General features: G+C 40.0%; 1 protein-coding gene across 1 annotated transcript in view; it reads left to right on the top strand.

The window, feature by feature from the left end:
• Positions 1–27120, top strand: part of HHAT (hedgehog acyltransferase) — a 156611-nt gene that overhangs the window by 37038 nt on the left and 92453 nt on the right. The gene's annotated exons all lie outside the window — the stretch shown is intronic.

The raw sequence follows: 27120 nt of genomic DNA, 5'->3' as shown, positions 1-27120 counted from the left end.
TTGTTGTGTGTTTTGTTTGCTGACATTTAGAGGAGCACAGTGATTAAAGCAGGGCATTTCAACAAGAAAAGGGAGGTTAATGCATTTGAATGTTACCCTGAGGAACTGGTTTTGCTGTTTGGAGTTCTTTTGTGTGAGCAAAGTCACAGGTGTTCACTAAGAATGTGTTTGCATTCATTTTTGATAACCCACCTGTCACTATCTACTGATCTTTACAAAGAAGTGTGATGTGTACCGTGAAAGATGAAGTTTGCTGTCGTCTTCAGGCCCTTAGAAAAGTCATTCTATCAGTTATTCCATCCCACTAAAATGTTGCAATAAGCATCCGTGAAGAACTTTACCTTGGAAGAATGAACCCAGTATGTGAGCCAGAGCATGCTGTTTGGGTCCCACCATAAGGCTCAGGTGATCTTAGGCTTCCCTTGATTTGGCCTTGCTACTAAACTCATTAATTTAGGATACTTTGTCATATTTCCTGGGTAAAGACTCTATTAAGCCTTCACACTCATGAATCCTTATGGCCTTCATGCAAAGGTTTTCAGCACTGATTCACAGGCTCCCAGAGCTCTAACAGATTGGTCACTCCTGATTTGCTTTTCAGTCGTCTGGTCACTCACTTGAAGCATGTATTTTTTAACATTTTCAGAACCCTGCTAATAGCTTTCAACTGTAGCTGGTACAAGAAGCATGCAGCTCCAGACAGGATGATAAATGCCTAGAAGCATTTCTCTGACTTAAGCTCATCACTTCTAAATTTCACTTTGTCCTCTAAAGTATCTAAGATACCCCTTTCAGATTCAGCGTCTCCTCTAGGTTATTAGTACCATGGCAAAATCCAGGAAAAAATGCTAATTCTTTGTCCAAGGTCTAGGTTCCAATCGGCCAATAATACAAAGTGTATGTTTTAAAGCGAAGAATTCTGGGTAGTATCATATTGAACACCGTGCTTTTGTGGCTAAACTCAATACACAAAACATGAAAGATATGAGATCACACAAAGCCTAGGTCACAGGAAATACCAGGTTCGTTTTTAAGGTTGTACAGAAAAAACCCCATTCTGACATCTCCTAACCTCTGAGCAGTAGGCTATGTAACATTAGGGTTATCTTACGTATTTCTTTGCATGTAAAGTGACAGCTTTTTAACACACAGCTCTCTTCACTAAAGCCATAGCATTGATATTGCTGAAGACACATGTATTTCAGTGTGTAGATATAGTTTTAGACTACTGAATGTATTTAAGTTCTGGTATCAGTTCTACAAAATCAGTTGCATCTATATTTTGACCAGCAGATTGATGTTTTTTAAAAATAATCATATAAGAAATTGAAGTCGTATTAAGAAATGGTTTAAAAATATGCTAGTATTGTAAAGGGAATACAGCGCACAATAAGGTCTTCTGGGAATGTGGACAACTACTTAAGACTAGAATCATGGTAAGCGTTGATGTACTAAGTTTGAGCCCCTGGTAAAGCTTCTGCCACAAGATTTCCTCTCGCTTGCTTCATACAAAGAATGTAGTAAGATATTATTCTCTTATACTGCATTGTTTCAAATCCTGTGGAGATGCAGTATTGGAATCGCATGCTCATGCAATCACTGGACCGCAAATAGCTGTTGAATTTGAATGAGTTGAATGTTATCTTTGACTAATGTGTCATTTTTTTTTTTTTTCAAAGCCCACTGTGGGTTCTCTGCAGTGTGGTGTTCTAACCTTGGACAGCTTTAATAATTCATTCTTAGTGTGTCATCTACCCCAGTTAGCAACTTGGGGAGCCATCAGATACTTTCTCTGTAACTGTACTGCTAAGGAGGAAATACTGTTCCCTTCTGTTGAAGCAGTGTGAGTTTTGCTTGGGTTTCCTTAACTAAAAAACCATTTTCCTTTGTTTAGTAGACGAATTTTGGACTAGGAAACAGAGAACTTGGTGTTACATCTCTGTTGTTGGTCTGCCATGTGACCTTTAGAAAGTTAGTGCCTTTGTTTTTGCCTATTTAGACAGTCTCTGCTCCTGAGAACTTGCAATTCTTCTCCTTCTGTGTTCATATAGTATCTATCATAAATGGTCCTCTTCACATAGTTTAGGTTTCTATGTGTGAAATACAAACAGCGGGGGGGAAAAAACCCAACACAAACAAAAAACCAAACAAACCAGATTTGCAGGAACTGTTGAGAATTTATGAATTGAGAATTGAAACATTCAACGGATACTATATTGTTTTAAATAGAATGATGCCACCCTGCAGTGGAACGGGGAACCAAGTATGACACTTTTAAATACAAAAGCGAGGCCAACAGCAGTAAAACAAGTCTCTGTTAAAAGGTCAATCTGTGTCTAATTACTTATTAAAATGCTGATTGAAGGCACTAGGACAGTACATAGCCTGGCATACACGGTCAATGGCTTGCCCAAGTGAAGCTTGACACAAAGTATGACAGAATTACCAGAATTACAGGTACACAGCTTCCACTGTGTTCTTAGCAAAAAATAAATATGAAGTTTCTGTCCATCCGTCTAGCTGTGGCTTGAACTGTACTTCTGATATGGATTTTAAGATAGCTCAAAGTTTTAAAAATCCCATCTTGTTACATGTATTTGTTATTGAAAAGTGTGCATTATACTGAAATGGCTAATTATGTGGTGTTTACCAGCTCAGGCTGAACTGCATTGTAGGACTAGATTTCTAATCACTTTACTTGCATGCTGAAATATGGTGGCATCATGGAATTACTATTTGTGAAATTTAAGTGCAATTGAGTACATTGGGGTCTGGGCCTTGAACATTTGTTAGCTATACCATAGAGTTTGAGCGGGGATCATGGAAATTCACAGGGGAAAGGTCAGTAATTCCATGATGAAAACTGGGTTTTGATACTACCCATTGAAAATGTACTATTGTACTTGAAAGGTCATTTGCCTACTGTTTTCACACAATGATATAAAAGAAAGTATTTGTTACTTCTTTTAGGATCAGCAAAATTGTTCATCAAGTACTGTATAAGCATAGTAATATTTTTTTTTTTATTCGGCACTACAGGAAGAACAACCCTGTGTTTCCTAAATCTAGGCATTCTCAGAATGTGGCAATGGATGTATTTTCAGAGTTCAAAATGCATAAAAATAGCCTTTGGGGTAGCAGTTCAGAGGGGAAAGAGCAATGGTGCTGTTTGCTCACTGAAGCTATTTTATCCAGGCATTTCATCCAGTGCTGAGAACAGGGTATTAGATGAAATAAAATCGTGAACATATGAGAATATTTACTGTCCTAATGCCAAACAGTGCTTCCTTTAGGGCAGCACAGATGAGGGCAGTAGAGAAGAACTGACAGTTCCTGGAGGCATGATCCTTTTGAGAAGTCTCCACGCTTTCAGCACTGCTGTGCCTTTGAAAAAGTGTGAATCATACTCATTCCCATACAGATCTGGCTTTGAAAAGAGCTGCAAGACCAGACACCCCCAATGTCTTCCAAAGTTTTCCATCTGTTAGCAGTGCTGACAGCTCACCCCATGGTTTGCAATGACCTTAGCTTGTTTAGAGTTGCAGGTTATTTAGGTTTAGCTTATTACCTGGTGCAAAGGTTATCCAAATACAAAACTTGAAAATCGTCACCTTTCCTAGTTTTCTCAGGTGGAGCATGGCATAGTTTAGCTCTGGGATCAAAATATAATATGTGTTGCCACCTGTATTGATTTTTAGTTAGAAACAGGGCACCTCCATGTAAGGGCAGAATGGTCTCATGGCAAAAGAGGGATTATGGTTCTAAATAAGATACACTCATGAAAGAAGATAAGTAAAAGTCTGCTCATCAGCTGGCTCAGCTCCTGTTTTTGTTCTCTGTGGAATCCCCTAGGACCCCACATATTTCCCACAAGGTCCCCCTAGGGCCCCACAAAATAAACATATTGATGAACTATCTGATAACTGGTTTAAGTAAATGTAAGAAAAGTCAGTTTTTTCCCTTGTTAGTCTAATCTGTTCAGAAATACACCACTGAGATCAGTTTCTGTGAGGTCAAACTTTCTGAAGTGCAGACATTTCCTCCCAAAAGACATTACAGCTTTTTACTTAAGATGGTGAGAAGTCACTAAGTGTAATCTCTATGGGAAGCACAGGCTCACCAAAGTGAAAGCCATCCCAAGCTGAAGAGATCTATCCCCCCGCATAAAAAACCAAAACCAAACCAACAAAAACACAACCTCCCCCCACCAACAAACAACCAAAAATAACCAACTACAAAACCCAACAGATCTGAGCTTTCTCCTCTCTAACACACCCAGGTGTCGGGAAGTCAACATCTGATGCAACTGTCCCTTTCAGTCTGTGTTGCATCCCTCCTCCAACTCCATTGCTAGAGAAGATGAGAGGTGATTCTGGACTCCAACAGCTAGACTCCCTGCTGGGGTGCCACATGGGATACAGTGTAAAGCGTGGCCCTGTTTTTGGAGGCAAATGCCAGTGCTAATGCTATACAGTCTCGCTGCTGCTGCTTTGAATGTGGCTGCTCATAAAATATTATTGATGTTCTAATATACTGTAGCTGGGCTAGGTAGCATGGTATGAAAGAGATTCTGCTCTTCTTGAAGCAGGATCAATAGAGGTATTTGGATAACCACCTCTGCCTTTGAAATCGCTAGGTGTAAAGTCCCACGAGGATGATTCATTTCTCCTCTGCTATATCAAGAAGTTCAGCTTTTTGGTTCTCTCTGTGTCATGATCACCTAGTCATCCTTACTGCATGCGCGGCAATGTATGCACAAACTCTCTGCTGGAGCAAATCAAATATTTCCTCGAGAACAGAAGTCTGAGTGTGGTTCTGGTGGTGATTCATGCCACAGACCCTTTCCAGTAGGTGGTGTGTATACAAGTACACCAACTTTGCCTTCCTGCACGGTTCCCTAGTATTGCTTTTACCCTTAGGACTTCCCTTCTCTTTTTGGGCTGTAGTTTTAGTCAGCACATGACCTTAGTCTTTTGCCGTAATAAATGGGCATGGTGCTGCCCTCACCTTCCTTCAGCCACCTTGAGAAAAACACAGCACCCTACAGGGCAACTTCTGCATTGTGTGGAATTGGCCAATCTATTTCAGATGAGGTTAATCCTAACCAATTTTGCCAAATCTTTGTGCTGCTTTGCTTGGGAGTCCTGGATGACTGATCGGAGTGGATGTGTTTGACCTTTTATAGGTAGCCTGTGTGTCTATGGGAGACCCACTGAATAAGCAATACTCTCTTCTTTAGTGTTACCTGTGGTACATCTGTGGCAATTTTATGTCTCTGTCTCGTTTTTCTCACTTGGGTCAGTGCTGCAGCAATGTATGCGGATGAAGGAAGACAATTTCTATCTATATATAATCATCAAAGTAATGTACAGGGTAAAAACTGCCAAAGATGCAAGTGACACACTGCATTGTTCCACTTAAATCTACTGATGGCCTTCCTGGGGAAGAATCCAGTGATGCTGGTACTTAGTTCACATGCAGGTAGGACCACTGTGTGAAGGATGCATGCAGCTGCTGTACTTGCATTGTCTTTTGGGTCCTTTCTGCCTCCGATCCCCAGCCTCTAAATCAAGCCAGGACTAATAGGACACAAGGCTGTGGCAAGTATTCGCCAGTCTTGAGTCCCTTGGACCGCTGTGCTCTTCTGGAACAGTGCAGATAAAGCCAGTGGAAGTAGCAGGAGCACTGTTTTCAGTCAAGGGTGTCCAGCTGTGAAACAAGCATCTAAGAGCAAACTAACAGAAACTGGCTGTTTCCAAGTTGCGTTACAAAAACATCCTTTTGGACAAAAAAGCCCCACTGTAACAATACTGCCTTAGTGAAGGAGCTAGGAAAAACAAAAGGTGATTCTTACCATCTGTTGCACATCTTGCGATGGGGATATGATGTGCAGGAGACAGCCCTCGTAGAGATTTATTTGAAATTTTGTGATTAAGTTAGCATACTGAAAACCCAAGAATGTAGTCTTGTTGCTAATAAAAGCAATTGTAGTAATCACTAGATGTGATTGAATGGCTTTGTGTCTAATTAATAAGTAGTTTTAAGGTTAAAGTGTTTATTTTATTACTGTGAAGAGTTATTGGTATTAGCTTACGAATTATTTCTTGTTTAAATTGACTTTCAATATGAGGCCTTAGGGTTTCTGCAAAAACTATTTGAAAGTTCTAAAATACAGAAGAGAACAGCAATCAATCTATCCGCAGAGACCCCTGCATGGAGGAGCTGAAAGCTGGAGGTTTTTTTATAAAATATTGCGGTTAAATCCAGCCGCATCACAGACTCCCGTGAGCTTTGCTTTCAGTTGTGCTGGAAGTTCTGCAGTGTTTGCCGGCCTTGGCAATTTTTGAAGGGGTCAGCACCAGTCTAATTGTGTTCTTGTTGAAAGCAGTGATAACACTGAAGTGATATTAAAAAAAAAAAAACACAACGCAAAACCCACAAACAATCTGAGCAGTGCTTGGAAGCTTCTAAAGTATTCCCAGCTACAGGATCCAGCCTTACCACCATTAAAGCCCATGGCTGAATTCCCATGGATTGTGGCAGGAGGCTCCATGAGTGTTCTGCAATGGGTGTGCTGGCCTTAAGTATGAAACGCATGAGTGGCCGTGATGTATAAAATCAGTTAGGGCGCTTTGGTTAGAGTAGGACAGTGTCCAAAAATTTCAATTATTTTTTTTTTAAAAATACCTAAAAACCAAACAACAAAAACCCCCTTGATCAGACAGTAATGAAGAATGATGCTAAATTGCTTCAGAGCAACTGCAGTCTTTCAAATGCTGTCTCAGAATTAAACTTTCTTTTGATAGAGAAAACAATCTGTTGTTACATTATGAATTAGCATCGAGCATGTTGCAAAAATAAGGCTGGGTTTTGTATAAACAAGACTGAGTCTTTATGTAAATGTTATGTAAATGTGACATTTAACTTAAACTGTTGGAGTGGGGAAGTCGGGATTAACAAGGTACAGATCTCATCATGTTTATGTGTTGCAACTGTGAATTAAAACAGTTTGTTATTTTTGTTGCAGGGTGTTTGAGTTACTATCTGTGAGCAAGAAATACACTGTTTATGGAACGTGAAGTATTTTGAAATTCAGTTCAGGCTGCTTTTAAATAATTTTACTGAGTAGTTTAATGGATCTGGATCAAAGGTTGTATTTCAATATAATAGAAGAAAGTATGTGCCCAGGAGTCTTGAACCACCTGAGATCATCAGGATTCTGAATTTATTCTTTGTGAAGTCCAGGAAATTATATCATGGGAACACTTTTGTCCCTGACTCTGTCTCTAAGGGCCTGAATTTGTCAGGAGTTTACATGTGATTTCAGTCTGAGGGACTTTGTGTCTTTTATAACTGAATTATAACTGAAGGAACTTGTATTTCAGAGTCAGAAAACTGAATCATAGAATGGTTCGGGTTGGAAGGGACCTTAAAGATCATCTAGTTCCAACCCCCCTGCCATGGGCAGGGACACCTCCCACTAGACCAGGCTGCTCAAAGCCCCATCCAGCCTGGCCTTGAACATCTATAACAAATCTATAAGAAAAGTCATTTATATATAAAAAAAATAATATATATAATACTTCAGTTCCACCAAACACTTGTAGTTATTAAGCCTGTATAAAAATTTCCTATGACCTAGGGTATAAGTTTACAGATTTTTGCTTAACTCTGTTTTCTTTTTGATTAATTCTTTTGTCTTTCTCAGTTTTTGATGTTGTCTTTTTTTTTTCTTCCACATGTTGTGGTCCATATTTGTACTTTGGCATGCTGAGAGACATGATTACAACTTCCAAATAGTAGGATGTGGTTGGTATAAACTTCAGTCTCAAAGTTATTTTGTGTTTTATGTTTTAGCTGTGTTTCGGTAAGCTGCGTGCTATTTTTGTGTGGAAGTATATTGGAATTGTTAAGATGTAGACCAGCACTGGAGAAAAATAGGATGAAAAGACCATTCTTTTCTAGTCTCAGCTTCTGGTAAATGAGTTGTATGCAGCACAGCTGCCGTAAATTACATCTTAGCCAGCACATGATTCAGACGAAACCTTTGTAATCTGAATCGCTGCCGTGCTGAGGTTACCTTTCATCCTCCCCCCTTAAAAAGAAACGTGTTATGAACCTCCCGCCCTGTTTTCCCTGCCCCATGCAGGAGACCTACATCCTTAAATTAACAATGGCTGTATTTCTGGCTGTCCGCTAGTACCGCGCCGGAGGGAGCCCCGGCAGCAGCGGTCCCTGGGCAGCCGCCTTTCCCAAGCCGCCCTCCGGTTCCCCGTGGTGCCGCCAGGGGGCGCCCTGGGCCCGGCGCTCCCGCCGTGCCGCTCGCTGGCCGGGGAGGAGGGTTGCGGCGACCCCGGTGATCCGCCGGTGCTCAGCCGGTGCCTCCGGAACCCACTCTAGTGCATTCTACCGAAATGCAGGCGCCGAGAGCCGCCTGGCGGCACCCGCAGAGCTGCACCTTGTCTTTCCGCGCCTGTACGGGGCTAAGCTTGGGAAGGGATGAAACTTTGCATGTTTAAGCTGGGCTTTCTCTATAACGACTTTCTCTGCGCGGCAGGTGTTGCAGGGAATGAGCTGGGAGTCCATAAGGCTGCCTTTATGTTTTTTTGGAAGAGTATCCCAGAAGATGCAATCTATTATGTGACTTCCTCTGCTTTGTGTGCCTTCTCTTCCTGAGAGTAGCGGTTCAGGCAGTAGGTAGTTCATGTAACACGTGGGATTCTAGGAACAGCTGCTCAGAATAACGTATCTGGGTTAACACAGTGAAATACAGAATGACTCCCTCCATCCCCATCTGCGGGAAAGCTTGCATGCGTTTCTCTTCCTTTGCTACCTTACTGCGTGCAGCTGGGGACTGAAAGTGCTCCGAATCCTGTCCTGAAGATCATGGCTTTTCAGCTCATTTTTGTGCTCGGGGGCAGCTTGTTTGGCTGTGCCTGGATCTAAAGTGGTTTTTTTTTTGAGGCAGTTTGTGATATCACATGTCAAAACAGCAACCCCTTAACTTTAACCTGAAGTCAGAAGTTACAGTTTTCTCAGATCATCCCACCTGGATAGTACGTTATCAGATGTGTTACTGAAGTAGTTAGCTTCACTGATTATTTTATGGCACTGCAGTGGCACGCAGTAGTTGCAGTCAGAGCCATACCCCAGTAGCCAGTGTGGTTGTTAGTACACAGTCTGCTTTTAGTCCTTGTTCCTGACCGGGTAATCTCCAATACACAGACTTGGTTCTAGGTTCTCTGAATAGTCCAGGGGAGTCTACAGAGTTAAGAAAGTCTGAGTTTAAACATGTGCCTTAGAGCAAGGTGCATAGTGGGCAAGAGAAACAAGTCTAAATGAGGGGAGGAAAGGATGAAGGCAGGAGGCTTGATAAGTCATATCTAGGTACCCATGGATCAGGTGCTTTGAGGGTTTCAGTGTGGAGGTGAAAATACTTTGAGACACCTGAGTGGCGTCATTAGACCTTGATATCTGTGCGTCTGTCTGCAGCAGCATTGATTTCAGTAGTAAAGCCTGAGTAGAGGACTTGACTGCAGCTATTTACAGCTCTGATGGCAACGTTACTGTGTTTAAAGCTGTAAGAAGGATACACGGGAGAAGGTAGAGTACACAGCTAAAAAGCGCTGCCTATGTGGGATGGGAGGCATTTTAGTGAATGTCAAGCTGAATAAGATACTGTCTTGAAAGCCACTTTCTCTCTGGATTTATTCCTAAATGGCATGTGGAGTTGTTGAGTGCCAATCGCAGGCCACCAGTGTTGCGGAAGGCTCTGGGGTCTGTCTGAGGATATGGGTGCTGTTCTGGCTGACTGGTGGTACTGCCATGTAAAGTGCAATCCTAGCTTGACTGCGGGAATTCAGTGAGAGCTGAATTTCACCCTGAAGATCTGCGTGTTTTTTCTTTTCATAGCTGAAGCAGGATAATGATCATCCTTTGTAAAATGCTTTGAGATCTATGGATTAAGAATGCTATATAAGAGCTCAATGTTGATATTTAGTATAAGCTCTTTACATAATGCCAGGAACAGATGATAAAACAGGACAGGAAGTAAGTATTGGATTTGGAATTGTTCTATCACAGATATAAATTTAGGGTAAAAAAAAATAATAAGGAAACACTGGTTTTTTGCAACTTGTATGTGCTTTTGGTTGCATTTACTTGGTCGGATTATAAATGTAAATAGCAAACTAATAAAAAGTGATCTTTTAAGCAGCTAAGGAAAAATCAATAAAGCATGTATAAACTATGTCAGTTAACATCTTTGCAAATATACGTTATGATATGAAGTTTAAAGGGAAGCACCCCTTTCCTAGCTTCTGAAGAAATTAGCCCATGTGAATCAAAATCTCATGCAGACTTCCATCTTAAATGTCACAAATAAATAATTGGGTAGAACTCATACTTTTGAAGGAATGTACAGGTCAAAACCTGCAAACTTCTGTTTATTTTACGGTCTGAAATAGGAAAGTAAAGTAATATTCTGTAGGCTTCCTAGTATATCCCAAAAATGTAATTGCAGTGCTGAAGGATGAGCTAAGGGCATGGTAACCAAAGGATAATACTTTTTATCAGCTGTCACACAGTTCTTGTTTGCTCTCTCCTGGAGAAGATTTAGCGTTTTCTTGCAAGCAACATAGCTGGATACTTGAAAAGTAACTCCGCTTTCCAGCCAGCCTCTGGTGTTCTGCTTTACGTGAATAGCATAATGCAATTGGCTTGCCTGAGTTATGTGATGTTACCTCAAACTTAAAAAGCATTAGATAAAGCAGAATTCTGCCCCGACTGATGTAAAGAGAATCGGGATGTATAAGTATTGCTCTACTATTTTTTTGTGAGTACTGATATTATATAATGAATGTTATCTGCTCTAGCTATAAGGATAATAGCATTCTGTGTTCTAGTGCTTTTCGGAGACAGTTCTGGTAGATTTAGAGATTATTTCAAAATGTATCTAGCATTTTGGTACAATGAATTGCTTTTCAAATCTGGATTAGGCTGTTGCTCTGAAAATATTAGATATTAGACACTTATAACTTGCTAGTGAGGCCGAGTAGTTTTAAATATTGATTTTATTTTTTTGATCAGTGATAGAGAGCTAACGTTAGAATGTCAACTTCAGTAGTGTTTTTCTTTGAGTTCTGCCAAACTCAAATAAATATATATATTTATATAACTATATAAAATATCTTTTCTGGGTGGATTGAAAAGGGGAGCCAAAACAGGCCATGAGTTGTTCAGCTAAACTTTCTCATTTGAATGCCCTGAGAGTGTAGCAACAACTGAGGAGCAAATCTTGTTCAAGAGTAACCTAAGTAGAGTTGATCCTGCAACGGAGGAAAGATTAGCTGACCTTGGCAGGATTCACAGATTGTCTAAAAAAATAAACAATGTGTTTAGTGGTAGGAATTTTTGCAAACACACAGCAACGGCAAATGCAGAAGTTTGCCTGTAGGATGGCAGACAGGCTGATCGTGTTCAAGTTGCACAACAGTTTCCAGGACACTTTTTTGGCTAGAACACAACAGGAAAAATGCTACTGCTTAGAAAAATATGTCTGTCTTGGACTCTGTATACTGTACTGCATGAGTCACCGTCCCTGGAGGTATTTAAAAGACATGTAGACGTGGCACTTAAGGGCACAATTTAGTGGTGGACTAGGTGGTGCTAGGTTAATAGTTGGACTTGATGATCTTAAGGGTCTTTTCCAACCTAAACGATTCTGTGGTTCTATTTATCACCTTGTACTGAAATCAGTACTGCAGGACCGCTGTCGATATTGGAGTTAGCTACCTTGGGTTTATTTGTGCTTCGTTGCTGCGTGATGAGTATGTATACAGGACCTAAGGCTACGTGCCACCTCTTAACTGAGTTGATGTCCAAATACCAAGGACTCCAAAATACCTCCAGACTTCCCTGTGCCGGGGACTCTGTATAGAACGTTTCGGCGTCTGAGTGCAAGTCTGGAGTCGTCCCAGTACCGTTGGTATCACAGAGTTGCTTGTCATTCCTCCCCCAAACAGTAAGAAGCCTAGCTAAAATAAAAGTTTCCAGGAAATCAAAATAAAAGTGACCCGATTTAGATGGCTTTTTTGCTGAAAAGTGCTGTTCTACAGAATTAACCTTTTATTTAGGGTGATGAGTCAAGATAAGAGGAACTTCTTTTGCATTAGAAGTAAATGATTAAAACTCTAGCTGTTGAAAATGATAGAACTTGAGAGCAGCCTTTGGTGGTCAGTTAGTTTTAGCTGACTGCTAAGCAGGAGCTTTTACTTGTGAGACACCTGCAGTTTTGTCATTGGTCTCAAGGCAGGGGATTGTCTTCTACTGAAAATAAATTACAGATGAAATATTAGTAGATGAACTTGAGTCAAGAGCTTCCTCTGTGCATGTTCAGTAAGGGTTTGTCCTATATAATATGCTCAATAGCACCAGCACCTAGTAGATGTCAGTGTGTCTTTTAGAGCTTCATCAGACAGTCAGCTATTGAAACAGATGTGACATGGTAGGAGCTTTGTGTAATGTAGATCTTAATAAATATTTCATTTCTTCTTGTTTATAGTGTCTTGTAGTTTTTAAACTACGTAAACAGCAAAATGGAGATGGGTTAACAAAGTAACCATGGAAACCTGCTCTATCTTCTTTCCCTATCTCGGTGGAAATGTTTTTTGATGATATTTATGATTACTTTTCCTCACTGTGATTTGAACCGAACCAACAAAATAACCCATAAAAATTGTATTTTAAGTTGTTGGTTATCTAGTCACAACCAATAGACCAATATTTGTATGATCAGTGTAAAGAGGGAGTTTACGTTCATACTCTTTATTTGTGGTAGCACTGCAAGAATAAAGTAAGTGGTACCAAGTAACTGCATGTAACGCTAGTAGCAAACCCTGAGTGCACAAAATATGTCTCTGCATTTCTAATGAATGGGATCTTCAAATTTGCAGTGGCTTTTTTTCATTGTGAAATGCTGGATGAGGAAAACAGATAAGCAATCATTTGAGGTTTTTATTGGTATTTCAAGTGAGTGAGTGATAACTTGCATGAGATCAAAGCATCATTAGACAAAATTATTGTACCTTTTTTGGGGGGGAATTCTTAAACTGGAGACAGTGCCCTCACTTTGTAGAAATAAAGGTCACCTGAAGTCTTGTTTAGTTGCTCAGATTTGGGAGACCTTCCTTTGGGGAACCTGGTAGGTTAGAGCAAAAGTTAACGATGAGTCTAAGAGCAACTGTGCAGGGTCAGAGCGCGTCTCACCCTGGCCAAGCACCCTGTCTTTGCCAGCAGTGAGCACCCAGCGAGGAGGTGTGTACAGACGGGTCAAGCCTTGTCGGTAAGCTGTCTTCAGCAAATTTGTGGTTCATTAACTTCTCAAGCCAGGAGTGGCAAATTCACATGTGATGGTTTGTAGCGTGCCCTGACTTTTGGACTTTCTGGGTTTAGATCAGAATTACTGCTGTGTAGGTGAAATGCCCTCTGAGGAGGGGGCTACCTGCAGCACTTTGTTCTTTTTGAACTCTGAGAGTAGGAACCACGCTCTCTCAGCACTTGCACTCACTTAGTTTTTAAATGGGGGAGTATTCCTTACTTTTTGGAACATATAGCCTGTTGCCAAAACACAGGCAGGTTTCACAGAACTGATCAATCCTGGATCTACAGAACTGATGGAGAGGAATATGAAAGGAAATAATCTTTTATGTTTAGAAATCACTAGGCTTTAGCATTAGAAGTGAGTGTGAAAACCAGTATTAGGTGTAATTTGCCTTTCTAATTAACTCCTGACAAAATGATAATTGCAAAAACAAACTACATACTTTACATAATCTGAGACAGTTTTGAGAAACACCTAAATATATTAAGACTTGATGACAATGCTTCAGGTTCATATTTTAGTTCTGGAGTATTCTTTCAAGATGATTCTCTGTGTATTGGCATTAAACTCAGCAGAAAGGGTTAGTGGTCTTTAATTTTTGTCAAATTAAACAACTGATTTTAGTAATATAAAAGCAAAGGTTATTTCTTGGATTAACTTAGTTTCAGTGATTAGATACAATGAAACATCTGTTACGTGAATGCTGTTATTGTCCTTTGAATTCCATAATTTGGAGTTGGAGAATAACTTAGTGGTCCACCCATGGTTTGGAGCATTACTCTGTTATTTAATACAGTACTGGTTGTACTGCATTCAATCTGGTTTTAAGAATTTCAGTTGCTGGGATTTCCATCACGTTTCTTGGAAATTTTGCTCCTGCTTTTATGGGCAATGGTTCTATTTCTTTGAGATACCCACCTTTGCAAGATTTTCCCCGCCTTCTCCGATTCCGGAACTGAAGATTTGTTGATGTTTTGAACTGTCTGATTAGAGCTTTGCATGACTCAAGAGCAGTGGTTAAGGAGCAAAAGTTATAATGAATAATTTTGCAATTTCTTATTCATGGTTTTGCTTTGGGATTTGGTTTGCAGTACTGCAGAGCATTCTGTTTTATGCAGGTTTCCAGTTGCCTACAGGAGTTGTTACAGCAGGTAGGAGTTAAGCCCTGACTTAAGTAAAGAATTGTATAGAAGCCATCAGTATTTTACTTCTGTATAAAAAAGAGCTTTATTAGGGACAAAGTTCTGAATACACCAGGCAGAAATTGCTCCTGCAGGCCAGTCTTTTGTTATTTGTACTCTCCTGTAGATGCGATATCAAGCTCGCTCTTCTGTTTTTTGATTCTCAAAAATTAATAGTGGTAACGTTAGTATAGCTGGAACTAAGTGAAAAGTTGTGATTGAATCATCTGTGGTTGAATTTCTGGGCACAATCTGTGGCGAGGAGTTGAGGCATGTGCCAACAAAACTGTAGATGTGGTACAGTGATGCATAGATTGCTCAAAGCCGACATGGGCTTATTTGCTAAATGTTAGCAATTTAAAAGATGTTTTGGTGCTAGGAGGCAAGTGTCTGTATTACAGAGCACTAACCTTTGTTAATGTGCTTAGAGAAGGGTGTGCAGGTCAGAGGCACGGTGTTCAAAAGTGAGTTTCAAAAAGTGTTTAGTATCATCCTTTCCAAATTATTTTAGTGCCTCACATTGCTGATTTAAATGTTTTTTTTTCCTCTTCTGTAGAACTGAGGAAAGATGAAAACTTGATCCACCTCAAACAAGGAGCAGTGGCACAAGTTTTTGTGAAGTGCTGTCAAGTGCGCAGACCAAATCAACGGGGAAAGCCTGAAATTGTTTTTCTCAAATTTCTTTCATCTTAAGCATGACTTATAAGAAAAGGTTCAGAAAGGCAGAACTGTCTCACTTCAGCTGTTGGTGTCTCTGAAGAGTTCAGAAGTAAATTAGAAAAATAATGACCGGTTTCATTAAGATTTTTCAGCTGCGAAAGCAAATGTGTTGGAGTTACATACTTTCACTAGAGCTGTAGATGTACAAATCGTTTTTAGGATCAGACTGACAAATCATTTAATCACAGAAAGTCAACATATCTTTGTGCTGATTATGATCAGTGCCTCGGAGGCAGCATACATCTTGACTGGGTGATTATCCTTTCGCTGGAGTAGCGTAGGCCCTCCAGAACCTGTGCAGAGTGGTCACAGCATGTCGACTCCTCTCATGTATCCTACGGAAATCTCTTGAGGGTAGTACGTAGGAAATGTATTGTTATGACTTATTTTGTAGATGGTAAATATTTATATCATCGTTCCACAGAATTCCTGACTTGACGTTTTATGCCAGCCTACAGTAAGAAGACAACTTTTTTTAAAGTGTAGTAGCATGTGAATAACTGCAGGTGTGTGAATAAACGTTAGGCTACTTTCCACAGGAGTAAAATGATTTTTTTTTCTCCTCATTATTAAACAATGAAGTTATTAATGCCATGGTATTGGGTCGGCATTCTGTGCTTCATTGTTTGTGTCCGCATAACATACAGCTTTAGACCTTGAAAATACATACGGTTTTCTTCAGAAAAATCCTCATGCTTGTGTTGAGATCATCAGACTTTTTATTCCGTTTCTGTGTGTGTTAGAGAAATAAAGATTTTTATTTCTCTCTGAAGAACTATGTGACTTTAGGTCCTGATGCTGCCCCCAAGAACTACTGATGCAAAAGTCTGCCCAGGGGTGCGTGCAGTAGGTCCTAGTTTTGTCAGAAGGATCATTTAAAAATAAATTGGCAATCAAAATGTCCCATAGTTCCGACTCTCATAAGGCCTCAGAAGACTGATAGTGAAATTAGTACCTCTGCCTCTTGTAGGCTTCCTTTTGATGTCCGAGTTCAGTTGGAGAGCTCCTTGCTCATCCAGGCAGGCCTCTTGCTGCCTTTGCATGATTTCTTATTTGTCAGGATGGACCTTCCTTGGGCTTGGAGGAGGTGATGCCTGAATATCAACCAGCTTTCCTGGACCCCTCTTGTCTCCAGAGCCATATCCCATGGGGTTCTTTTAAACAGATCTCTGAAGAGGATGTTGTCTGCTCCCCTGAAATCTAAGCCTGTGGTCCTGCTTTCTGCCCTGATCCCTCCTCTGAGGATCCTGAAGCCCATCATCTCATGGTTTCTGCAGCAAAGTCTGCCTCTGACTTTCCTGTCCCTGGCCAGTTCTTTGTTGTTTGCAAGTGTGAGGTCCAGCGGAGCACCTTGCCTTCTTGGTTCCTTGATCATCTGTATTGGGAAGTTGTCATCAATACACTCCAGAAGTCTGCTGCATTCTCCTTCTAGCAGATATTGGGGTGGTTAAAGTCCTCCATGAGGACCAGGGTCTGTGAACATGAGGCTTATTCTGGTTGTTTGAAGACTGCCTTCTTCATGATCAGGAGTTCTATAGCAAATACCCAGTACAGTGGTACCCATCCCTAGGCAGATCTCCATGCGCTCCAGCTGCTCTCTTGCATATTGGGCAAGTCCCCCTCCTGGCCTTCCCATCCTGTCCTTCCTGAAGAGCCTGTGTCCATTCGTCACAGCACTCCAGTCATGTAACTGCAAACAGACTTCTAGCTCCTGTTTGTTCGCCATGCTGCCTGCATTAGTGCAGAGGTGTTTGAGAGAGCCACTTGAGCATGCTGACTCCCTAGAGCGGGCTTGAGAGCTTTTCCCATAAGACTGTTCCACATTGTTGTTGTTGTCTTTTGAACAAAATGTAGTGTAAAGTATACAGAGATATACTTTAGTAGTCCTGAAACAAATTACAGAAGTGTTTTAAGCCAATATCCTGTGTTGGACATGTCTATTTTTCCTACATTTTTATTTGTTTTTAATTTATGATCAACATTTAAGGGGTATGGGGTTCTTTTTCTGTGTAATCAGTTTAGTACTAACCCTTAGGAAATTATGGTAATGAAGAAAGCTCCCAAATGAGTCCGTTTAGTAGATGTACATTGGATGATGAACACGGCTTCCTCTGTTTCGTTGGTTTATCTTGGTTGTAATTATCAGAGCAGTGTGATTTTTTTTTGAAATATGTCTAATTAATGAACATTTTTTTAATACAAAGAAACAAAAGGAAGTTCTAAAGAGAGCTGGTTTATTTGCGTTCTTTTATATGTAATAAAACAGTCTGTGATCTGTCTATGTTAATTTATTCTGGGTTTAATATCATTCCATCTGTGCTTTTTTGAGTTGTTGCTACTAAACAAAAAGGTATCAATGAAATATTTATATATGAGCACCTGGCAACCAGTTGTGCAGTTCTGACAACTTTGTGAGAAATCTCAGGTCGGAAAAGTTATTAGTGGCAGCCTGCAAGGAGGGGAGCACTGAGACGGCAGTGTCAATGATCTTCCAGTCCTGGTAGGAATGGATAATACATGTTGTTCAACTCTGCGGAAATGCCTGAACATAGGGGAAAGTACTATTTAGTGACTGTAACTCTTTCCTAAATACTGTTAGTGCTTTATTGATTTAATCTGAAATGTAAAGCCACGCTGTTGAGACTTCTCAAATCAGAGGCGGGGGGAGGGGGGAAGTAAAATCTGTTCCTACTATGCAAGTTGTCTGAGACAAAACTTTGTCTCTCGGTGGTGTATGTGCTTGTTTCACTTTACTTTTTTTGTATGCAAGGTAATGTTGCCAAGACCTTAGAAAGTGAAGATAAGAGCCTAAACTAATCCCATCTGACTGAAGGCGCTTTATAATTTCATCGTACCTCCCCCTTCACCGATTTGAGGTAAATGACACAAGAGGAGGTTTTTTTCCTCCGTTGCCATGGGTTGAGGAGGAGGAAATGAGACTGTTCATTATTTCTGTTGCATACACAAATGCCGTAGAAAAGGTGATCTAAAGGCAGTTGGTGCTTTCAAGAGCAACAGGCTTTGGTTCCACTTCACTTTACAGAACCTGTAGGCACAAAATATACGAATAGGCTGAAAATTGCTATCGTTTGCTTTTGGTAGTCTCTCGTGCCCACGCTGCCAAAGGGTAAATCATAACACTGGGCATTGGAGAAGCAATTTCTCCATATTCAGGGAAAGAGTGAAATGATGGGGAGTAGGAAGGCGGTGCGTGGATTGAGTTCTGACAGCGTGGCAGGCTGGGCTTCTTGGCGGCAGATGGCGTTAAAATGTCAGAGCATTAAAATATGCATGTCAGGAATAGGATTGGGCATGTAAGAGGTAATTATTTCACAGAAACATGATATTTCTATGAAACAGATTCTGAGAGGATTTAGGATGGTTGCTGTTGTAATTAGCTATGTTAGGCTTATCACCCTGTCTTCCAGCCCTGGCAGGAGACTGCCACAACCACTTTAGTTAACGGACTCTCAATTATTTAAATAATGGCAGAAATGAACGAATCTTTCAATCCTGCCTTTCTCGTCTGGGAAAGGAAAACCTCTTTGCCTGGAAAAGATCTCCAGAAAGTCTCTTTCCAAGTTACTCAAGAGTTGCTCTGAAATAGGTTCCTATTGATCATTTTAGGTAAGAGTATTCTTCCTCAGCTGATATCCATCATCTTTGCACCATTTGCTGTTACAGCAAGACCATCTATTTTTCTGGTCCTTAAGGATAAAAACCCCACTTCTGAAGAATGGTGTTCATATATTTTTGCTGTCAGTATTTTGCTAACGTCTGGATTCTGCAATCCTGGTAAATCATAGAGGCTGGTCAATAAAGCACTATATTAATAGAGAAATATGTTGCCTTTATCTTATAAAAACAGCGGATAAGCACTGTGTGCTGAGTCCTAGCTGTCTGTGTCCCTGGATGCATTATTTATATATTGTCCAAACTGGTGGGCCTGCTGAATACTGTAGTAATAGGTGTCTGTGTATGGAGGTAATTGTACTCTGTAATATGTTGCCTATAGATGTGATATATTCTTTACTTAGTTACTTATAGATTATTTTTCTAACACAGCTGTGACTTTGCATCTGAATCTAAAACAGGTTTTTGGCTGTGAATCCTCATCTCAAATAGGAGCCGTGGGACAGTTTTGTGTCAGGAACACTTGGCTCTGGTGTCCATTTTTCAGCAGTCTGGCTGTTAAAAGTTCTGTTCATCCATCCTCCTGGTGCTTAATTCATCCTATATATTACGATGGTTCTTTAGACCGTCTTGTTCTCCTTCCTGAACCCTTACTTTAAGCCAGAATTCCCGTATGACACTGGCCCATGTAACTATCTTATGGCCAGAGAAACATGAAAGGCTGGTAGAGTTTCCTTGTCCCTACATTCCCAGCTACTGTGGATGCTCCAAGAAAATTGTATAGGATTCATAAGTTGATTTAGGAAATTTCCTACAGCCAGGACTTGTATTACTTGGTTATTTTTTGTATTAGGATCTCAGTCTATTAATTACTTCTAATGTTGATCATTTAAAACCTCTCATTTTATCCTGAAGAAGGTAGCTTCTAAGCAGACTACTGCATTTGCCTGTGTTACTTTAACTCAGTGTTCATGCCAGTGACTTCTGCGCTGAACTATATACATAACTGAAGCTGAGAATGAAACTTCCATTGTCTTTCAGTTCCTTTACAGCTGTTTGTCTTAAACTATCTGGGAAGTCCTACAATGACCAGTTTTCCTTTGGTCATCTGTGCACACTCTCCTTGTTTGCCCAGCAACTTGCACAAAAAGGGCAGTTCAATCGCTACAATGCAGCTGCCACAGTGAGAAAAGGTGAAAAAATCGGTAATGTGGTCTTTGCCTGCTCCCTAGATAATTACACTGAATTCAAGCTCCAATTGCTATGGCTTGGCCCTTGAAGTTTTTATGGTATATATCAAAGACTGTGATGAAAGAGATCTATCTTTAAGGCGAACTACGTTTTAAATATGGTTGTGTTGTGAAGCATGTATGTAGATTTGGTTTAAGTTTTGCTAAAATTATCCTTCCCTTTCTTAGACTTGTCCAAAAACCTGTGTGTGTATACTGTAAATGGAGGTACCTATTAAGTACACCTTACCCTTGGTTTAGGAATTGTAGGTTCAATATCCTACTTTTTGATGTGTTTGCATAAAACAAGTATCTGAAATTCCTAACTTTGAAATAGGTAGGCTATTTTCACTTCGACACTTCCTAGTTACATAAAATTTTGTTCCTATTCATATTTTTCGGGTACAACACCAAAATTTTCTAATACCTTATTTGCAGCATGTACATCTAGTGAATAGAATTGTGAAAAATGAAATGCAATAAGTTTTGATTGTGGAAAAAAATAGCTTTATGCCATGTTTACATGATAGAGAATTCTAGACAGCCAAACATTATCAACTTATGTCTCCTTGCTGTCAATCCCAAATTTTGCCTGAGATTTTTCACAGGTTTTGAGGCTTTTTGCCTAAAAAATTATAACTGCTCATGAAAATGACTGAAAATTGCCGAAAATTACATTTTTGTATCACGGCACGTGAGCTGACTTTTCTGTTGCAGTGCGATCTCTTTTTGCTTCTGTAGCTTGTGTTCTGATAACTGCTTTTTCTATGCATTTTGAATTGGTTTTAATTCTTTAACATAAGCTTTTCCATTCAGTGCATTTAAGGGTTTGGAATTTTGAGGGTGATGGGTAAATTTATTTTGTCTCTTTTTAAAACATCTATTCAGGTTATCTCTGCTTTTCTCTTTTTCTTATTCTCAGTCAGCTGAGTTTTTTCCAGCCTTTATAATTTCTGCCACTCTCTTAACTTTTGCTTTTGCCCCTTCAGCTAGCCTGCTTAGTGCTGTGGTGCCCTTATCTAGCCACTGTCTCAAAATAGTTCTTGATGATGATAAAATCAACAGTAGCAAAGATGACCAGTAATTCCAGCTATTATGGTGTCTGCTCCCTGTCAATCAGCCCTACTCTGCATTCTCCCCATTCGGTTTTCTTCCTTTCCAGAAGTCCATCCCATTAACTCCCGTACAGGTAGCTGGAACAGGCATAGCAGTGACGGACACCGCGCACGGCAGTGTTGGCTATTCTAGAAGTGTTTGTTACGTCACTGTGTTTCCATGACGTTCTAGAAGAAGTGTTCCTGTGTCCTGATGAACATTTCAGGATTTCTCTAAAAATAGCTGTGTCGAGCAATGCGTATGCATCCAACGCATATGGAAACACTGTAAATGTAAACTAGGCTCCGTATGGTTCATGCAGGTTGTTCACTGTTACTCAGTGAACTCGGGCTTGTTTGGGTGGGATAACGGGGGCAAGATTGGCTCATTTTGTGGTGTGTCATGTATTTCTCTCCTTCTTCTCCCTGCCTCCAGGGTACATGTTTTAGATCCAGTTACAAATTATGAATTGGCTTTAGCCCCGGAAGGGTGACTTTGAGGATGGTTCTTATTATCCCTGCAATGGATTGGTTTAGGTTGTTTACAATCTCCTTGTCTTTGGTTTGTTGGTTGTTTTTTTTTTTTCCCTGCTGGCATAATATGTGTGTAGGTTGTGACTGTGCAATGTTTTACATCTATAGATGGCATCCCTATTTTCATACATAGTTACCGAAGTAAAATGGGTAATAGAACAAACAGTTTCTTCCTTTGGTGCAGTCAAGTACTAGCTCATGCAACTCAAGTGTCAGGGGAGGACGGGGCAGGATTTGGAACTGGATTCTAGGGCAACACGGCTTGATTTTGTATAGGGTGGGGTTTTTTACCAATTGCTTTTTATACCGTGCAATATACCGATAGCCTCTAGCATAGCTATTTTCAGTGGCACAATGCAGCGTGCCCTTGAAACTGTATTCTTACATTTGCGAGTGCTCTGTCTTTTATAACTTCCATTGCCGAGAAACTTCTGTTATTCCTAGATAGTGCCACAACGTGATGACGTACATCGAATGGTCCAGTTGGCTCTGAATACTCTAGTGCATTTTTTCACTACTGTGGGCTGATACTAACATGTGAAAGCTAATCTGCATTCTCTATACTCTACTACGTACTAATCAAGTTCAATGTTTGGGCTCTGTGGGGGCTGAGAGACCCAAAAGATTTCTTTGTAAAGATCTAGAAGGTAGACCAGGGTCAGTAACCCTAATCTTCAAAGGTAATGAAGCCTTCCACCTGTAGGTTAAAGGTGATCTTTTCAGGAGTTTATTCTGTCTTTCAGGAGTTTGTTCTGTCTAGTAATATAGCCCATGGTTTTGTAGTGAGCAGCTATCCAAGCTAAGGGCCACGGTATCACCTTCTAGTCTGTAGGCAGAGCAGTGTCTCAAACCTTGCTTACTTCACTTCCAAATGCACTTGGGAAAATGCATGCGCAGTCTCCTTCCACGCCAGACTGCTATGCTATATCACACACGTTTTTCCCTCTGCAGCGAGCAAATAAAGCACGGAGTATAGTGCGTTCAGGTTTTTTGGTTTTCTTTTAATAGAGTACCAGAATGCATTCAGATACTGTAGTGATGGGGATAGGGTAAGCATTTTTATAGAACAAGTAAGAACGTGGTTTGACAAGCACGGACTATTTAAAATAAAATACAGAACGCTTAGCAGTGCCTGAAAATAACTTTGGAACAAAAAGAAATCTTTTGAGTATTGTTTTGAATAGATATACTATCCTAGATCACACATGACACGCAGAAAATAAACGGTATATTAAGATGACATTCAATGTAACTTTCTTGTCTGAGTGAGATAAGTACCAAGAATGAAATCTGCATTTTTAAGCATTACAGTTATGACAAATCTTCTTTTGTTTACCTTTTATCTGACTTAGTATGGCTTCACTGGACCTTATTGAGAGAATGTGAATGAGCTGAACCCTATTAGATCAGATCGCATATTTTAAAGGTATTTTCCTATGCACGTTAAGTGATGATAATTTATCTACCTTGAAAGCAACTCTCCCCAAGTATGCAGAAGGAAATAATATCTTTTTAGAAAAGTAATGAGAAACTTATTAAAAAAAATCTGTAGTATCAGACGCATCAGTACAGAATTCATACAGAATTCATTCAGTCTAGAGAATAAAGGACTACTAGCTGTGTTCTTCCTATATGTTCTTTCACCTATGAAGAGATACATATATGTGTATTGATAATAACGACACTTTATCCTTTAGTCACTTTATAATTTCCAGGTGCTGCACAGATTTTAGTTAGTGTCTCACCTTGTTTCCAGTCAGCTCAATCTCACTGAGTCAGACCACATTAGTCCTTGATATGCAATGTTTGGCATAATCAACTTTCAGCTTGCAAAGAGTCTAAAATCTGTTCTTTCTAGTGTACAAGCAGTTCTTAAGACTTGTACATGGCAAGGTCACTTGCACTTGAATAATTATGATATAATTTGAAAACATAATTACCATCTGGGCAGTAAAACCATTTCCATCATTATCGGTCAAATGGCAAATTTCTAAGATACACTTAATTTCTGTCTCTCATTCCTTCTTCAGCTCTGCTTTAATTTTCATAAATTGAGTCGTGTATTTTAGTTACACAGGAAGAAAAAGGTGCTGAAAAGGAACAAAAAGCGTGGTGGGTTTTTTCCCTTCTGCAATTCATTTCCATGCAGACTTCTTTTCTCTACTTCTGCAAACTTGCTGATGAAAACAAGAAGTAGGGTGCTTGCAAATGGTGCCAGCACAGTCAGCTAGATCGTTATCTGTGTTTGCTTTGAAGCACGTGTGTTCAATCGCTTAGCTATTAGATGAAGCTGATCCCAATGCAATGTAGTAGAGGTTAAAACTTTAGGTCTATATAAAATGATTTGGGGAGTTTGTTTAGTCATGTTTTGTGTTGTTAATGTTGGAATCATGATGACTTAAGAAAGCCTAGAATTTGAAGGTGAACATGTCAAGCAATTATTTTCTAATTGTAATAGAGCTCTTGGTCATGTTTGACAACTTAAATATTTTGTATACTTGATCATCTCTTGCCAGCAGCAAACATAGATGAGACATACCGATTCATGCCTACCTTGGGAATGGTCAAGTGCTGTCAGTAAAACATTCTCGTCTTTCCCTTGGCCCTTTTTCTCTCTCACACGTGCATGCAAAAATGCACATGGAGTTAGCTGAATGATAGCTGGAGTGGTGCAGGCCTTGCAGTGCTCGTTAGTGCTCTAATAAGCCCGGTGCAGGATTACCTGGTGGTAAGCTATTAAGTGTTCCTCAGAAATGGAACCAGGATGTGTTGTAAAATTCTGCCCAGGACCTACTGGTTTCCTGCCAAAGCGTGAGACGCGGTGAGTGGTGAGTCAGGGACACTGGATATACTGGCAACCCGGCAGATTGATCACAAACACATTTTCTTGGTAATCTTACCTTTCAAAAATTCTGAGTTAAAATGGAAAAGCATGGTGGGATTTTTTTGTATTGCTGTTCTCCTTTAAAAGTGAAAAAGTATAGCAAAGGTGGCTGAAGGTAGAAGATGGAGAAAAATGCCTGTGCTGTTGATTTAAACTCTACCTACTCAGCAAAACAAGAACCACAGGAATCACAGCTAGGCTTCCTTCACAGAATGTGCTCATATTTAATATTGAACTCTATTAACGAGGTTCAAAAAATGTTGTATGATACCTAAGACTAGGTTTTCTTGCTCAGATACAGCTAGCAAAGAAAAGATGTATCCTGTGCAAAGAGCCTGTTGATCACAGGGGTTATCATTGTTAAGAAATGTGTATTTCAGAACCAGAATTAGGTTCTGGTAAATCTAAAACTCGATTTACAATTTAAATTTTGCCTGCACTCACTTTTTGTCCACTCTTTCTCCTTGTTACATTAGGAGCTAAAAGTCACCTCCTGTTCTGAATGGCAGCAGCCCTGCCTAAAATCCTCAACCTGCTGCCAGCAGTGGATGCTTTAAAGGCTTTAACACCGGGCCTTAACGGTTGTCTTTATACTGTCCCCTATAGCTTTAAAGGGATGTTGGAGCTCACTTAAATGAGTCTGTGAGTGGATCCTTTGACATTGAACCTTACTGCTTTCTCATCATGCCAGGCAGGAGCAGAAAAGCCATTATCTGTTGGGATCTCAGGAGTAGCCCCAGCAGCTTGTGCTTTCTGGCTCAGAGGAGAGGTGATGAGGGAGCGAGGGAACAACAGCTGTCCGAGAGGGATTACCTTGGTGTCGTACACCCAGTTTATCCCATAAAGGCACAGAAAAGAACCTGAGATACAGAGAACAGTGTTTGTATGTTTGTTCTTTAAATAAAATCTGGGCTTAACACTGACACCTCACAGCTTAGCTGCAAAGTTAGTACTGTGTGTGTGCTCAGAAAAGGATTTAACTGGCAGCCTTGATGTTAAGGACTGCAGGTTAGCTTGCACTATTTTTTCTTGATGGTTTCTGCACCTTATGGAGATAATTGCTTCTCAATCCATATGCAAGTAAAAATATCAATCGATCATGGAAGCATAGTAAGAGTTCCCATACAGGAATGCTTAGAAGATTAAAATTGGACAGCCAGGTCATAATTATGTATGGCTATTCTGCCTGGCATATAAGGCAAGAAAATCATTGTATCTTGCACACGGTATAAGGTTTTTATAATAAAGAATTTTTAATATAAGAAACATTGTTTTTTGACGTTAAAATGTAAATCCTTTAATGCGTATACTCCGGAAATTGAACAAACTGAAAGAGCATTCAAATTGGCAAAAATATCTGTCATGTTCACTCTGCTAAATCCAATCTCCAGACTAAGTTAGTGCTGAAAGAATTTATTTTTGTCTTGGTGCTCTGCTAAATGTATGCTCTGCTTAATGAACCCCACCCCTGCATCCACAAAACCCACAAAACATGCAGGCATCCAGCTGAAGCATTTGTGTGAATACGTGCAGAAAAAGAAATATAAGCATACAATTATTCAATGCTTTTTTTTCCCTCTTAAAATAACAATGAGTTGTAGCATCATCTCTGTAACTATGGAAAGTTCGAGAAATCTTTGATTCTTCTGTCCTCAAATTTTGAAGATGTTTTGATTTAGCTAATTTTAGGGGTAGAGCAGAGGGGCCTTGGTGCAAAAGGTACTTGGCATTGAAAACAAGCACAGGACCCAGATCCCTAGCCATCTGAAACTGACGAAAAAATCCTGCTGGCAATAAAAGAAAATATGGTCTGGCCTTTTCTTTTAGAAGCAAATAAATTGATCTTAGTTATCACTGTCCAAGATAATTCAGTGCTCACCTTGGTAATATTTTGGTGCATATCCATCAACAGAACACTTGCATTCTTCCCTTTGTCTTAGGAATAACCTAGCAATCTGAACTAATGATTTGTATATCTGATGAAGTGTTTGTAGCCATCAATCATCATTTATGTTTTTCAGTCATCAGTTTCAGACTGTTATTGTCTCCTCACTTAGTGAATCGACTCTAAACTTTCACGTTACTGTGTTTAATTTCTTTTCAACAGTGTTAAAGTGTAAAGGATAGAATGGAGACTGAGGCAATCGTAGAAGAATTGTCTTTTAGGACATGGTAATGAAGAGAGGATGGAGTGGGCTGCTGTTGTGGGACTGGGGCCCTCTAATTTATAGAAAAAGGTGAGAAATGCAAATGAAGGAGGCTAGCATCACTAATAATCAAATGGGTGAGCAAGTAAAAATGAGAAAGTATCATTCTGTGGCCACACAACTTCACATTAATTCTCACTGAACATTAGTAAACAGTACTCTAGAGATGGATCATCATTATCAATCTCTGCAATGGTGCTGTTAAACAAAACATTTGCAATGTAAACGGAAGATGTTCCAGGATATTGTCAACACAC

This window comes from Rissa tridactyla, chromosome 3 (assembly GCF_028500815.1).
Source record: "Rissa tridactyla isolate bRisTri1 chromosome 3, bRisTri1.patW.cur.20221130, whole genome shotgun sequence".
NCBI lineage: Eukaryota > Metazoa > Chordata > Aves > Charadriiformes > Laridae > Rissa > Rissa tridactyla.
The sequence above is the reverse complement of the archived record's forward strand: the minus strand, read 5'-3'. Positions and strand labels throughout refer to the sequence as shown.